The 16887-nt window shown below is 46.8% G+C and overlaps 1 protein-coding gene across 2 annotated transcripts in view; it reads right to left on the bottom strand.

Moving 5' to 3' along the window:
• POLDIP3 (DNA polymerase delta interacting protein 3) overlaps nt 1-16887 on the bottom strand; it is a 388271-nt gene that overhangs the window by 300433 nt on the left and 70951 nt on the right. The window lies entirely within an intron of this gene.

Raw genomic sequence — 16887 nt, forward strand, 5'->3', positions numbered from 1 at the left:
TGACCCTTGCCCGTCAACATACATACCTAATGAAGCAGACCCTCACCCCAAAACACTAAAAATAGCATCACTACTAAAGATAGGAATACTAGCACTACTAACACTAGCGTCATCTCAACAGGTTCTGCTTCAACCACTGAAACTCCTTAGAGATAAGTTTGTTTATTTGATATAGCGCAACCAAAACCCTCAGGTAACTGGGCACAAGCATTGCAAGGATACTTAAAAGCTCGGTTACATGGTAGTTATTTACATACATAAGTTGCTAAACAAACAAAGTTAAATACAATGATAGCCATATTTACAGCAGCATAGTTTACAATAATACCAGAGGGTCCCAATGGAAACGCCATGGGGTAGAGTCAGCTGGTACAATGGAGTATATACACATTTGGAATAGGGCAGGCCTAGTGGTCGTAGGAAAATATGCAGTCTAGGAGTGGGATCAGTTAGGTGATGAGGAGGATCAACTACAATTCAAGCACCATTGGTCCATAACCAGTATAACACTTTTCGCCTAAATCTAGAGTAGGGTTGGTCTGTTCTAAGCTCTAAAGGGAGTCCATTCCAAGATTGCACTGCTATAACTGGGAAACTCGAACCACCAGCTGTATTTTGTTTATATCTGGGAACCTCTAGGGTGTAGGCGTTGGCCAATTTCGTGGGTCGGTCGGATGTTCTCTTGTTTATTCTCTCTACAAGGTACAGAGGCGCTATGTTATTTAGGCATTTGGAGGGGGAGGGAAAGCGTTTTGAGGAGGATCCTGTCCTTAATCTTGAGCCAGTGGGCATCTCTTCTGAAAGCAGAGATGTGATCTCGGTTCGGAATATTTAGAGCTGCTCTTAGGGCATTATTTTGGAGTCTTTGCAATTGGTCTATAATGTACTTATTGGATCCCACATATAATGCTTTACAATAATCCAGTTTAGATAATACGAGTGCATTGGCTAGGGTGATACGGCTAGTTTCAGAGAGAAATGGTCTGCAGGCTCGGTTCGATTTGCAAGTATATGCTGAGGATGATGCTAGTGAGTTGACTTGCTTCTTGAGGGTAAGAGAGTCAAGATAGAAGCCAAGGGTTTGAACTGCAGGCATCACTTTAATGACATTATTGTCAATGTTTAAGGAGGCACAGCTAGGGTTGATTTTTTTTAATGGCAGTCTCGGATCCAAGGATTAATAGCTCAGTTTTATCGTCATTCAGGCAGAGGCCATGGGATGCCATCCATGCCTGAATGAGGAGGTATATTTTAGTTACTAAGGCTGAGTCTTCCAAGAAGTTGCCCGAAAGGGGAATGAGGATCTGGGTGTCATCTGCGTAGTTAGGGTAGGGGACACCCAATCTGTCCAACTGCTGGGGTGTAAATAGTATGTGGATTACTACACACATACCACTATGACTAGCATTACTGGCACTAATAGAACCGTTACTACCACAATATTTCTTCTAGCATTAACTCTAGTAATATGGGTATTAACACAAACACCAGTACTACATATTAATGACAATACTAGCAACAGAGGTGGTAGCACTAGTATTGCTGCTGAAGGTAGCACTAGTAATCATAGTGGTATTCTTTCTGGTATTATTACTGTGCAAAATTCCAATTTGTACACTACTTACCGGTCACCACCATTTGCAAATGGGAGGTCATTCTAATACATAACTGCACAGAAACTAAAAAAGCATGCACATATTCTCTGCCCAATTAAATATATTTGAACAGGTATTTTAAGAGCATGGCCAGCTGATACCAAACATGCTCACTTTTCTATATGCTCCCAACACACTGCAACAGGGATCTGTTAGGAGAAAAGGCAAGGAGGAGATGGTCGAAGACAAGCCTAATGTCTGAGCGGAAACAGTGCGTGAAAGGTACCTCCCAGTGGGATATCCAGCGTTCAGCAAACAGACAGAGGTCTGCACACTCCTCACCTCCTTCCCTCCCAGTTTCAACACTTTCTCACTCCCCAGTACGTTGCATGGCAGCAGCACAAGAGTGAACCTTGCTGGCTGCCAACAGACCATGCCTCATGTGAAGTACTAAAAGCCCAATGGCTGAATAAAGTGGAGGGTTGAGAAGTGAACAAATTTGAGCAGCAGCCAACAGGGCCCCCGACCGTAGACCCAGTTTGTTGATGGAAATGTGGCACCTGATCAGAGACTGATGAATCCTGCCGAGTCATCACAAAGCCCCTACCTATAGTCTACTCTCGGGTGGCCAGGGAAAGGCAGATGCTTTCCGATCCTGATGCTGGTGGTGGTGGTGTTCTGCAGCAGGATCCCCTGGGAGGAGAAAGGGCTCATGGGAATTAGAGGACTCCATTGGGTGGAACACAGTATTTATCTTCCTCCAGGGAAGAAGTATCAGCAATACCAAAATCTGTAATGGCTTGTTGTCAAAGAGAGCTTTTAACTTCCCAAGTTGAATATCTTGATGTGGGTGAAAACATTCATAGACCCTTAGGCATTGGAAGAAATGAAAACCCTTTTAGAAATAGGGAGACAAAACCAGATGCTCCCTACACGCCAAAAGACATAGTAAAGAAGAGTCTGAAAATATACCCATTTAGACTTTAAAAATCTTTCTCTGTAAAGCCAAGTCCATCAAATTATCCTGATATTCCTTTAAGGAATATAATTAGGAAAAGAAAGGAGTATGAAAACAACATTCCCACTAGAAAAACTGATTTTTGCATTAAGGACTTAAGTCCATAATCCCTAGTTGACTGGGACGAAAAAGAGGGCTAAAGAGGAACAGAACTCCAAAGTGCAGCTTGTTAATGGGAATGATCCACACTAGAGGGGGACTGGGAGGCTTAAAAGGCCCAGGCCATGAGTAAGAAGGAGCAGAGCAGTAGTCGTAGGTGGAGGCGTTGTGAACTCTCCACATTGCAGCAGAAGCAGAGACTGGAGGAGAAAGAAAATTCCGGGACCACTGGAGTGTCAAGCAGTAGCCGGTCCGGAGAGGGTCTTCACCTCCAGAAGCCAGAATTGCAGAAGTCACAGAGCGGGATGTAGAGAGGGATGCTTGTCACCGAAATTGCAGAGGCTGTGCAGCAGTCCAGAGGTAGGCGAACACTGGAGAGCCTTTGGAGCGGAGGAAGCTCTATGCGAGAGTAGCGCAGGCAGCAGCAGACTGGAACAGGCAAATTGCCAAATTGCGAGAAGCAGCTGAAGCGGAGGACCTGGGAGCAGCGAGGCAAAAAAGACGCACGTGCCATACCCGGTGAGATCACCAAGCCATTGCGACACTGGAGTGCTCCGCAACCGCTTGCGTGCGCAGAACAGGTACTTTAACAGAAAGCAAACATGTAGAGGGTAAACCAAGGAAGGCAGCAATTTTGAATACCGCACTGACAGGAAGCAGAGAAAGTGTTATTTTGTTGGTGTATGTACAATTGTGAGGAACAGAAACGTTTATTTTAGGCAGGGAAATCCTCGTCAGAGTAGGGATCGTGAGGAGTATCTAACCGTTTGAGTTAATAAAATGGCATCTTTTGAAAAACCTTCACAATGTTGACCCCTTACAGGACTGCATTATAATGCAGCAACCCGGCAAGATTTGAATACCCCAAGCCCTGCCACGATGAAGGAAGGTGGCACCACGCCCATGAAAATGGTGTGAGAATTATTCACATGGGCTTAGTCTGTTCCAGGTATGGAGAATGCAGAATAAGATAAAAATTCTGAATGGAGCAGACCCAACCGCCAACAGCAGTGAATGCACAGAGTTTAAATCACTCCCAAGAAAAAGATGTGCAAGTAGGTGGGAGAGTCCCCACCAAGAACTCTACGATTTTTAAAGGGGTCAGAAAAGGGTACATTCTAATCTATTTCAGGATAATTTCTGAATGTATAGACTGTGCAACAATCCTCACCATAAAAGGACATAGTTCCATGCTGGACCCAAAGCAGTTTAATGAAGTATGAGATGAACTACTCTGGGATGAAAAAGTGGAGTTATAATAAGAAATAAGTTATTACCTGTAACTCCTGTTCTCCAGCATTGGTATCTTTCATAGATTCATATGCTGGTTGAATATTCCCCGTCAGGCTGGGAATCCTCGGTATAGTAAAGCAGTTTATGTTTATAATTGCAAAAAAACGGTCACTTTAGTCTATTAGTCATTTTGGGTCATACTTCCCACAGCCAATTGACACGTCTCCCTTAACTCCATCTCCGGGGGCCATCTTCAGATTTAGGCAAGCGCACGTGAACGTGGCACTATGAGCCAAGAAGAGCCATAAGAGGGGTAGGCAGGAGGGTCACATGTGAATCTATTAAAGACACCAATGCTGGAGAACAGGTATTTTTAAATTTTATTTATTTGAATTTGTATAGCTCACATCTTCCCGGGGGCATTGTGGCGCTGTTAAAGTAATCTCACTTGGTACATGAAATACTTCAGTACATATTACATCAGGTAAGTATTTTCAATGCGTTACATACAGTCATTACGAGGAGAGTGGAGACAAGTTAGTTGAACAGGTAACGTATACCTTCGCCAGCACGGAATCTTTCATGAATTTGCACGTGGTTTAAATAGATTGCAAAGCAGTACACCCACAATGCCAACAATGGGCAGAGGTAAAGTTCATCTGAAGGAAACAGTCTGCACAGAAAAAAAACTCACCTCACTGTGAGAAATCCGAGGGTATCCTCACACATACTCCCTTGGATCCTCTTCTCAGGTGGCCAGGGAAAGGCCATCGCTTTGGAAATCGACCTTGGAAGTGAAGTGAGGGAGGATCACCTTGGTGCAGGGTCTTTGGGGGATTGTGGAGAGGATAGCCATAGGCAAGACATGGTAATCCCCTTTTCCCTATGAAGACCAACCCAACCCTCCCCTGGCCTTTGTGCTATTGTAACACATCTCCCCATATTTTCGATTATTCAACCCACTATGGTACTGGGACGAGGAAGATGCAACCAAGAGTAGTGAACATTACTAAGTCATTGCACCACTCCAGTACTGAGATGAGGAAAAGGCCTGCAGAGTAAAGGTCAGGCCTGTCCCAACTGCTTTACTATTTACCACTAGGCAATTCCAATGTGCGACTCTCACCTGCAACCTGTCAAGTGGTTGCAGGTGTACAAGAAGGGAGGAGACCAACAGAAAAGAGACCAGCAGGGAATCCTGAAGACGATGAGGCAGCAGTGATGGGACCTGCAAGCGAGCAAGGATGCTGGCAGACGATCCCAGGGAACTCCAGAGTCCAGGGCCAAGCAGGCCGCAAGACTAACAAGAGGGCGAGCCTCGATGATCGGAGCTGTGAACACAGAAGAGAGAAGCCAAGATGCCAGCCAGCATCCGCGGCGAGAAAGCAGAGCTGCCAGGGGCTGGTGCTGCACAGATGAAGTGGCAGAGAGAAGCCAACAGCGTCCAAGGAGTGAAAGCAGAGCTGCTGGCGGGATACCGAGAGGGATTGAAATGCGAGCAGGACTGGCGGTTGCAGAAAGAGGTGAAGGGCAGAGCCGCGACAAGAAGCCGAGCTGCCCAGAGGGGACACCAAGGTCCGGTGAGTGAGGAGGTAGAATCACTCAAGCCGGGGTGCTCGTTGGGCTGTAGAGAAACTGAAGTGACTGCTGAATAAAAGGAAGAGCATGTGCACGATGAAACCAACCCAGGCCACGGGTTTAGAGAAAATTAAGGACTATATAATGTGAAAGCTGCAAAGTAAGAGATAGCATTTTGAATACTGAATCAAACGAAAGCTTTTAGCAAGAGCCATGACGACAAGAGTATGTGAACTTCAGATATTGCCTATTGTGAATGCCAAGCAAGAGCACTATGCAATACAGAACTTGCAACTATAGAAAAGTGTGAAAGAACTTGAAAGAAAAGTAGTGGGGAAACCACGCCACTGTGAAGTGAACTATATGCGTAAATACAGTGTGGCAATGCCAAACACTAGCAAAGGAGAAGGGACACATTGTGGAAAAGTCAAAAGGCGAACTAGGAGACGCCAAGCGAATGTGAACCTTCACACAGACACCGATATGGAAGAACCTGTGTGGGATGGAACGCCTAGGGGGCCTGGTTGCGCAATCTGTAGGGAGTGGACTGTGTGGTCCGACAACCGCACCTAGACCAGGGAACACTAATTGTGAAAGCTAAAGAAACTACTGAAGCAAAGTAAAAGAAAATCATTAAGTAACCTGAGGAAGGATAAAGTGGATCTGGAACTGTTGTGAATAAGTATCAGCAGACTGTTTTGAACTTGGAGAAGGGAACCCCAAGGTTTTGTGCAACTGTCTTGAGCATGCGGAAAAGAACCCAGGGGTTGTGTACAACTTTCTTCAACTTTAAGAAGGGGAGCTGGAAAGTAAGCCAGGAGCTGGAAGAAGCTCAAAACATGTTTGGAACACCATTTCTTTTATTGTCGACATCCCTACACATTGTGAGGGAAGGCATAGGTTTTGCACACAGACAGAATTAAGTTGCACTCTTTGACGCAGACTTGCCATATTTTATTTAGGTATGGAAATTCCACCTTAGTTTAGGGCAAGTTAGGCCTTCATCCTTCCTGACATTTAAGTTAAATAAAACACTTTGTTTGAACTTTGAATTGGTTGTCTTTTTCTTTCTTCGTTCTGCCTTCACATCACCCAAACAGGTTGCGTAGCACTGCTTGGCCGACCCTGGTCTCTGGAATCCCTGTCTACACAGTAAAATCCTGTGAGGCATGTACAGAACTCCATGCGACAGCCTTGCAAACATCCAGCAGGGGAAAACTGGAGAAGAAAGCGGTCGTAGCTGCCACAGACCTAGTGAAATTGGCTCTGGGCCAGCCTGGAAGAGGCCTGTAACCAGTTGATGACAAAAGGAAGTGCAGGAGGATACCCACTGTGCAATGGGGGCTTTGGAAAGAGAATTGCCCATGCCCACTGCACCAAAAGCCACAAACTGTTGTGAAAACTTGCAAAGACTTTCCGTGCGGGCAATGTAGAACTTTAGGGCTCGTACAGCGCTCAGGGACTGCTACGAGCGTTCCGCAGGAGAGGGCAGAGAGCCAAAGAAGACAGGCTGCACCACAGGTTCATTCAGGTGGAATGCAGATAGAACCTTGGGCTTAAAAGATCAAACTACTGCGATGGACCTCTTAGAATTTGTGGAAAGTCAAATAGGGTGGCTTGCACAAGAGCTTTAAATTCCCCCACACATCTTGCAGAGGTGATGGCAAGCAACAGAGCAGTCTACCAGAACACAAACTTCAGAGATGCCTTGTGTAAAGGCTCGAAAGGAGGTCCCATGGGCTTGGAGAGGACTACATTAAACTCCCACGCTGGAGCAGGTGCTCTGACAGGAGGGAAATGAGTGGAACAGACCCCACAAGAACACCTCATTAAACCTGTGAGACCACAGAGAAGGAGCCTCGGGGGACAGTGTGAAACTGAAAATGGCAGCTGGTGAAGCTTGGTGGAAGAGAGCCAGACCGGCTCATGCCAAGGAAAAATAGGCAAGGTAGGAAGTCCGGAGCATGCACACGGAAGAGGTTGAGGCCCCACCCAGAACACCAAGTGAAGAAACACTTCCACTTGCTGCATTAGCAGGAAAGTGTGGAGGAAGTCCTGGCTTGCACCAGAACATCCTGACAGTATTGAGGCAACGGAACAGCCCCAAACTAAGAAAGCAGAAGCCAGGATTGATGGAGGCCGGATGGAGACCGCTGGGTCATGGTGCAGCTCCACTCACTGGTTTCTGAACAGACGATCAAATGGTGCAATCCAGATGGGAGGTGCTGTCGACGGGGTGAGAAGCTCAGAACCAGTATTGACTCAGCCAAGCTGGAGCCACCAATATCAGTTTGCATTGATGAAGTCTGAGCATGTTGAGTACTCTGGGGATCAGAGTGAATGGGGAACAGAGTGAATGCGTAGAGGCACATGCTTTCCCACAGGAACATGAAGGCATCTCCTAGACTCCCTTACGTGATGGAATCTGCGGACAAAGGCCACACACTTCGTTAGCGTTGGTCGCATAGAGATCGACATCTTGTGTTCTTTACTTGCTGAAGAGGCGGAGCACTTTATCCTCCAGAAGCTCCTACTCGTGGCAGGATTTCAATTCCCTGCTGAGGGAATACGCCATGGTGTTGTGGATCCCCAGCAGATAGAATAGGATGAAGAGGTTGTGGGCCACAGCCCACATCCATAGGGCCTAAGCTTCCGCTGACACCACCAAGAATTGTGTGGTCGGTGAACAAACAGACCATTCTGCCCTTAAGCTGCGGTAGAGAAGACTTCAGAGCCCAAAGCACAGCGCGAAGCTCTAGGACGTTGATATGCAACTTTTTCACCTCTTGCAACAAGAGTCCCCTGGCATAGAGAATGCCCATGTACGCTCTGCATCACTCCCTAGACATGTAAGGAGTAACTGTGACCTGGGGGGGGGGGCTCGGGCAGAAGAAAGGGTGCTCCCTCAGAGAGATTGGAGCAAAACATCCACCAGTGAAGAGCGTTGTGAAAAGGGTGCATCAGATTAATCCCATCCTCCCAGGCACCAGATACCAGTTTCCATCAAGGATCAAGGAACTGCTGGAGAAGCTGCATTCGAAACCTGCAATGCTGGATTAAGGGGATGTATGAGGACATCATTCCTAGCAGGAACTTCCAACATGCAGACCATGGCCGACTTCGTCTGTGACAGTAGGAGAGCTTTTGCTAGCATGACTTTCACCATCTCCTTGAAGGGGTAGCAGTATAAGACAGCGCGTTTAGTTGAGCCCCTGCGAGGGGAATCAAGCAGGACTTGGCAAAGTAGATGGAGAACCCCAGCAACGGTAAGCAACAGATGTCTTCTGTGTGCCAATGGGCCAATGAGAGGCGGCACAAAACTAGCCAATCGTCTGGGTACGGGTAGCTGTGTACCCCTGACCCACGTAGATGAGTCAACTGGAGCCAGAAACTGAGCCGACCGTAAACCAAAAGGGCAAGGCCGTGAACTGAAAATGGTGACCTGCGACTGTGAAGCGAAGGTACTTTCAGTGCCAAAGGTGGATTCGGACATGAAAGTACCAGTCTAGGGATGATAGAAAATCCCCTTCCTGCAGCATGCACAAGTATATGTTAGTGGGAGACCATCTTGAAGGTCTGAACATGCATGAATTTTTTAAAAAGCCGCAGGTTTAAAAACAGGCCTCAAAACTCCTGACTTCGTCCGTATGAGAAAGTATCCCGTATACACTCCTAGAACTTATTGCTGTAGGAGGACACGCTTCATCGCCCCTCGGGAGAGAAGAAAGTGAATGGCAATAGCTTCTCATCCTTGGCCAAGGGATGAAGAGAAGGTGAGCACACAATCAATTCCAGAGTATGGCCCTGCTGGATCAGTGAAAACACCCATTTGTCCGTGGTGATGGAACACCACTGTTGGACGAACTTAGAGAGTCGCTCCCTCACCAGGGGGCGAAAGTGGAGGGGTGATGGCAGAGCTTGACAGGCCCGTTTTGAGGATTGATCACGATATACAAGGAGCAGCGATGATGCAGATTCACTCTGTAGGCCTGTGATTTCACCTTGTAGTCTTCAGATGTGGGGGTAGGTGCTAGACGGTAGGACTGAACCAGTAAAATGGCTTGTAATCCAGAGACGTCCTTGAAAAGGGTGTCTTCCCGGGCCAAAATTACTTGCGCCATTGTTGTAGGGAGCGGGCAGTGTCGGTATCCGCCTTGAAACGGGACGTTCACTTTCTTGCCAAACAGATGTTATCCCTCTCTCCCCCCTCCCCTCCCCTCCCCTCCCTCCCTCCCTCCCACCCCCTTCGTCCCTCCCTCCCCCCCTCCCTAACCCTCCCTTCCCTCCCTCCCTCCCCTCTCCCTCCCCCCCCTCCATTTACAGAATGTCCACCTCTTTGGACTGCACCTCTGGCCGGAAGTTAATGGCCTTGAGGCAAACCTGATGGCAAAGGACAGCGATGTTATCCATTTGTCGGAAGCCAGTGACTACAATGTCCACTGCCACTAAAATGGCAAGATCAGAGGCGGCTTCCCCTTCGCGAAGGAGGGCAAAGGCATCATCTTTTTTGTCATCTGGAAGCAAATTCAAGATGGGGCCCATTTTTAACCGAAGTTCCCTATTGTATCTGGATAGGCTAGCCATTGCAATAGATGCCTTGATAGTAGTGGCGGCTGTGGTGATGATGCGTTTCCTGAAGGGGTCTAGGAGTTTCCCCACCTTGTCGGGTGGCACACAGAAGGATTTGCACAGCATTTCCGTTCTGCAGCCAACACCAGAGACTGGACTGGGATGCGTCCAAAGACATTTAGGCGCCGATGATTCCAGAGCGTTGCACTTTTACTCAAGTCTGTCCTCCTTTGGCGGGGCAGAAGATAGATTCCTCATAGTAAGCAGACAGTCTTCCCAGAGGTCATCAAGGATAGGCACGGCAACCACAAATGTCTTGGTTTGTTTTCATTGCTGTTACAAGAAGCCTTTCTTCTTGTGTTCCTCTAGAACGAGATCAAATAACTTGTCAGCCCTAGATCAGGGCCTAGAAGGAGCAGATTCCAACTGGATGAGAGTCACGAAGAGGAAAGTTGTTCCATGAAACGACATTGGTGAATGTATCAGAGCTGTTTGTGTGTGTGTAGAGCTATCACCCCGAGAGATGTCATCCTCAGAATCAGTGTCTGTAAGGGCGTCAGGCACAGGTACAGTGGGCAGCATGTGTGCCCATGAGGGGCATATAGCTGGTGGAGGAGCAGGCAACAGACCCGCTGGAAACTTGTGGAGGCACAAAAAGGGGTTGGAAGACTGTGCTGCAATTCAGACACCAGTCTGAAGTGTGTACAGAATATCCAAGGAGAGGTTGCAGGGCTCCAGTGGAACAGGAGCAGACTTTGGAGATGGACCAGCAGGAGCAGAGCATGCCTTTGGGTGCAGAATATTTGTGAAACTTCAGCCAGAGCAGATGGTAGAGACTCCACTTGAGTGTCATCAACGTGGATGTAGTTGTCGCTGGAGCCGACACCTCTCTGCCCCAAAAACTGCCTCACTGGCAGGTTGTAAAATGTGTTCCGGTGTAAGCATAGTAGGACTAAGAAAAAAAACAAAATGAGCCCGCGTAAACTGAGGATGGTGCACATAGGCCTTGGCAAAGCAGAAGGTGCAAAAGCAGAATCTCCAGCCAGAGAGCCGACTCATGGGGCCAATGACAAGGAAGCATGCACTTTCGCCATATATGTGCGACACTGATGAGGACAGTGCACCAAAACCGTTGTTGACAAAGTCGTCATTGGAATTGTCATGGACCTGATTGTCTGTTTATGAGTCGCCAACAGGCTTTTCACAAGTGTAGACTAAGCAGCCTTTGTAGATGAAATACTTGATGGGTGCTAGGGGTGAAGGACCCTTCTTTGCCCTTTGACCTTGGCCTGTTTGATGAAGAGTTGTGTTCAAGGGCCCAACTCAGCCTAGAGAAGCATGGCTACGGGCAAAGGCTGTTTCAGAGGCTCCAGCACCATTGTCCGACCAGGTCACTAACCTTCGATGACAGTCTGAGTCTTGCCGGAAAACGACTGACAGATGGAACATGCTCTGATTTCGTGGTCCAGATAAAGGCAGTAGAGGTAGTCGTCCTGGAGATCCTCCACAGACATTCTTGAGACAGCAGGTAGCACATGCCTTAAAAAGGCTTTTCTTCCTGGTGTCAGCAAACAGACGGACAAGTCCAAGTCATCAACGAGAGGACCCCGAAACAGTATCATTGGAAGAGCTAAAAACCAGGAACGAAACCAACAACAGGCAAAGGAAGTACCTGGCATTGTGACGAGTTGGAAGATATTTTTCAAAAAAGCTGAAATAGCGGAAAAATCAGGGAAATTGAGAGAATTGTTAAGAACACTGAACGTGCAGACATTTAAAAAAAGAGAAACCGCAAGGCGGACTCCCGGAGTGGAGCCAAGGGAGACATGTGAATTGGCTGTGGGAAATGTGATCCAAAATGACTAATAGAGCACTAAAGTTTTTTAAAAAAATGTAAACTGCTTTACTATACCTAGGATTTCCAGCCTGACGACGGGGAACATTCAAACAGTATGTGAATCTATGAAACATCCAATGCTGGAGAACAGAAAGATCACTGTCCAGGGCCGGGATGTTTCTCGCAAATGTGACTGAATGGAGGAAACCAATTGAAAATGAACTGCTTTTATTTGTAAATAAGTTGTTAAAACTCCTTTAAGTTGAATTGCAAAGCTATAATCACACATTCTAAAAAAATAATAAAGCATGCCCATTCAACATAATGCAAATGGTCTCGGAATTTGCAAATGAACTGTTCTAAAAGCAAATGGTCTGACAAATGTCCCTGGAAGCACTACCAGTTTCTCAGAACTAAATCATACAAGCTCATTGGAGAAAAAAGGCACAGAGTAATAAATCAGGCTTAAAAAGAAGTCTATACAGTGCTGCCATTACAAAATAAGACTGCCAGAGGCACTCTATGGTCCGTGAAATCTCCTGGGGAGAATAATTTTGTGAGGAAAAACAGGTAATAAGATTTAGAATACAAACGCATACTTTAAAGTTACAAACCACTCAAAATGTTCACAGCAGACAACATAAAAAGCATACTGGATTGTTATATTTTCAATATTTTGTTTAAAAAGTGTATGAATCTCTTTAAATTACTTTTTCAAAAATACTGTTCATTTTTTTTATCATCTGTGAATAAACCATCTTAAGTTTGTAATTTTTCTTATCTATTGAAAAGTCCATTTAATTTTCAAACTAGTGCATTTGCAAGCTGATCTAATTTTCTAAAATGAAAACGATCATAACAGCGAATACTCCAAATAGTGCTGTATTTACTTAGTAGACAAAGGATCACAAACTCAGACTGAACAAAACCAGAGATCAGAGTGTTACAAATCTGGAGTCGCTTGGGAGAAAACACTTGCAAAAAAAATAAAAATAAATAAAAGAAAGCAGCTTGACTGCTGTTGTGAGGCAGTGAATAGGAGAGGGGGTTGGGTGTGAGACATCACCCAAGCAGGTATCGATAAAGAAGAGTATGCTGCTGGTCTGCAACTCCTGGTCTCCAGCATTGGTATCTTTCATGGATTCACATGCTTTGAATATTCCCCGTCGTCAGGCTGAGAATCGTCAATAACCCTAATATTATAGCTTATAATCAAGCTTTTTAGGCTTTTTGGGTGCATTCTGCTCCAACCAATGGGAAGTAGACTCTAGACCCAACCAGGAGGCCATCTTCAGATTCTAACTCCAGAGAGAGAGTTAGCGTATTGTAGCCTTATTCCCTAGGGGGTGGTTGGTGGGCGCATGTGAATCCAAGAAGGATACTAATGCTGGCGAACAGGTGTTACAGATAAGCAACATACTCCGTCTCCAGCATTGGATCTGTCATGAATTCACATTCTTTGAATAGGGTACACAGCAGTTTACATTTCTTCATTGGAGGTGGTAAGGGAGGAGAAACGGGCGTTTTAGGACGGCTCTTCCGGCCCTTGCCACTGCCTCTCCTTGTCCCTCCATACAGTAGTGCTTCAGAAAAAAGTGTGGTACTGCCCAGGTTGCTGCTCGGCAAATGTCGGACAGGGCAATCCCTGGCCATGATGCTGCTGATGAACTCGCTGCTCTGGTACAGTGAGCACGACTGGGTCATTGTAAGGGTCTACTGGCTTGTGTATGTGCCGTTGCGATTGAAGCGGAACCCATCTCGCAATTCTGTGCTTAGAAATAGGTTGACCACTGTAAGGGGCCCCAAAAGTCACAAACAGTTGCAATGTTCACCAAAAGTCTTTAGTTCGGTCTATAGAGTTTCAGAACTCACTGAAGATCCAGTGAGTGCAGAGACTTATGCTGGAGTAGTAGGTCTTGCAAAGAATACTGACAACTTCACTTCTGCTTGTAGTTAGTATTCCAACAGAACTTTCTGGATGAAGGTAGGATTTGGTTTCAGGACGACCTTGTTTATCTCAAAACTTAGGTACAGTGGCTTAACGGATAATGCATGCATTTCAGATGCCTCTCAAAAAGATGCAACTGTCACCAGAAAGGCCGTTTTCCATTACACACATTTTATGTCCGTAGTGGCCATTGGTTCAAACGGTGGTTTCATTAGAGCGGACAAAATCGCTGCTAGGTGCACTTAATGGAAGAGTGCGACAAACCGTCTTAAGATAATTTGAGTAAATATGGTAGGAGCTCATGAGGGGCTATATTGAGTGAGTCGAATTGTTGCTGAGCACACCACCTACAGAAACGTTCCCACTTGTATGCATAGGACTTGTTAGTGTATTACGCCCTACCTGCTTTTAGAAATGATTCGCATTCTTCCGCAAGTCGGTTTTGTCCAAATTCACTGAAGTCAGGAGCCACACCTTCAAGTTAAGGGATTCCTAGTCGGGGTGCAGCAACTGTTGGTTGCAGATTGAGACCAAGTCAGGGTATTGACCTAGAGAAATCGGATGGTCCCGAGATAAATTAATGAGGTAGGAGAAGCAGGGTTGCCTCGCCCAGCTTGGCGCTATCAGAATGATTATGCACTTGTACATAGTGATCATCTGCAGGACCATGCGTATCACCGGAGTTGGGGGAGGGGGGAAAACGCATAAGCGAAGATCCCTTCCTACGATATCGTAAAGGCGTCTCCCAGGGATTGGTGGTGTGGGAATCTGTTGGCGACATTATTTTGTTGTCCAACTTGGCAAATAGATCGATGGTAGGTGCTCCCCACCTTGCAAAGATCTTTTTTAGTTTCCTGTCTGCCAGTTGCCACTCGTGTGACCGATTGCCGGCCCAGCAGCCTCATCCTCCTTCCTCAATTAGTGAAATGCTTGTAGTTGCATGTCGTTTTTGACTGCCCAGTGCATAACTGTTGAGTGTTCTTGATCTTGTATCTCCTTGTTTCCTTACGCAATACATGATGGTTGTGTTGTCTGTCAACACTGGGACTACCTTGTGTTTGAGTATTGGTTGGAATGAGCAAAGCGCACGCGACACTGCCTTTAGTTCTAGGACATTGCTATGGAGTTTGGTCTCTGAGGTGCTACTGTGCCCCTTGACTGCTAGGTGATTGCTGTGTGCGCCCCATCCAGTCAGTGACGCATCTGTGAATAAAGTTTCTTGAAAGGGAAGCTCTGTGAATGGCATCCATTTTGTGATGTGAAGAGGCGTCGCCCACCATCGTAACATTTCAGTTAGTAGGGGTGTTAATCGCCATTTGTCATTCCAGGATCCCGAATGGGACCATTGGTCCACCAGAAATTCTTGCAGTGGCCTCATGTGTAATCTGCAGTTCTGGATTAGTGGTATGCATGAGAACATGGTCCTGAGAAGTTGCATGAATGCCCTGACCGATACTTGGTGCCTGGGTAGAATTTGGTGGAGAGCCAGGGTATTGATTGTGTCCTTTCTAGGGATGGCCGAACCCGCCCTTTGGTTGTGTCGATTGGGCTCCTAGAAACACTAAAGTGTTTGATGGCTTGAAACAAGACTTGCCAGAGTTTATTGCAAAACGGAGGCGCGAGAGGGTGCATATTTTGTTTCCGTATATGAAGGTGTCTGTATTAACCAATCGTCGAGATGGGAGAATACCATGTATACCCCTTTCCCCAGAGACACAGACACTGGCGCTAGGCATTTGGTGAAAGTCCTGGGGGCTGAGCGCAAACCGAATGATAGGACCTTGAACTCATGATGGCTGGTTCCTATGACATATCTTGGCATTCCCAGCGTGCTCATTGATTCTCTGGTCTGCTTGGTCGCCTGGTCGGAGTCTACTGTTGCATATTGCTTGACCCTCACTCCTGCTATCCTCTGCCCACCCACCCCGCTCTCTTTCTCAGCCCCCATGGCACTTTCCATCTCCCCTATCTTTTCTAACTGTGTCTCCATCTCCTACCCTGCGCCCCCCTCTCAAAGTCTGGAAGGAAGAAACTAAAAAAGGCACTCCCGAGTTCCAACCCTGGTCTGGCCATAGCAGACACTTACATCATTGTTTCCTCTAGACAGACTAACACCGACATTCTCTTTGCTGTTCCTTTTTCGAACCTATGTACCCCCCTCACAAATAAGGTCTCTGACCTCTCCCTTTACTCCTCCTCACCCATTACTGGTAGCACCAGATGGGAAGTGCTCTTGGCTCACTTCGCCTCTTAAATTCACCATTAATGTCTATCATAATGGCACCATCATGGCCCAGGGCTCTCAGCCCAACCTCCGTCTTCTTGACGGCGTCTTCCTTCTCTCTTCAACTTCGCTCCCTCTTCTTCCATCCTCCCCGCCCCCAGTGGTGGCACTGCACCCCTGTGCCCCCCACTCACAAATCTTTTAATGGGTGCAACCAGCTTCACTTAGTTACCCTCAATCCTCGCTCTGCTATCAAACAGTCATCTGTCTCCTCCTTGAAGACTTGACCTTGACATCCTTGCTCTCACTGAGACAGCTCTGTCACTACTTTTGACACTTTTCTCCCTGAGGGCTACAGGATTATCGCAGGCTCTCTTGGACTGGTAGTGGAGTGGCTCTGATATTCCCTGAATTGTTTCCCGTCACCATCATCCCCACTCAAACCTACTCATCCTTTGAAAGCCTAGTCTGCAGGCTGTCTGTCTCACCTACTTTCTCTCGCTACCATCTACAGACCTCCCAGACACTCTGCACTCTTCCTCTCAAAAAGGACCGACCTGTCCTGGTCTCTTCTTGACCTCTGCAATTATCCATTCACCACTGGCTCCTTCTCTCAACCCCTTAAGCATTCAATTGTGCACCCTCTCCTAAAGAAGCCGCCTCCTGAACCTTCCTGCCTGGGTAACTATCACCCTGTCTCCATCCCCCCTTTCTTGGTCAAACTCAGGGAAAAGCTGGTCATCCCCCAACTGACCCTTCACACCGAATTGGCTGGCTGCCTCCATG

Source organism: Ambystoma mexicanum, chromosome 3p (genome assembly GCF_040938575.1).
Source record: "Ambystoma mexicanum isolate Mex_15411 chromosome 3p, UKY_AmexF1_1, whole genome shotgun sequence".
Taxonomy (NCBI): Eukaryota; Metazoa; Chordata; class Amphibia; order Caudata; family Ambystomatidae; genus Ambystoma; species Ambystoma mexicanum.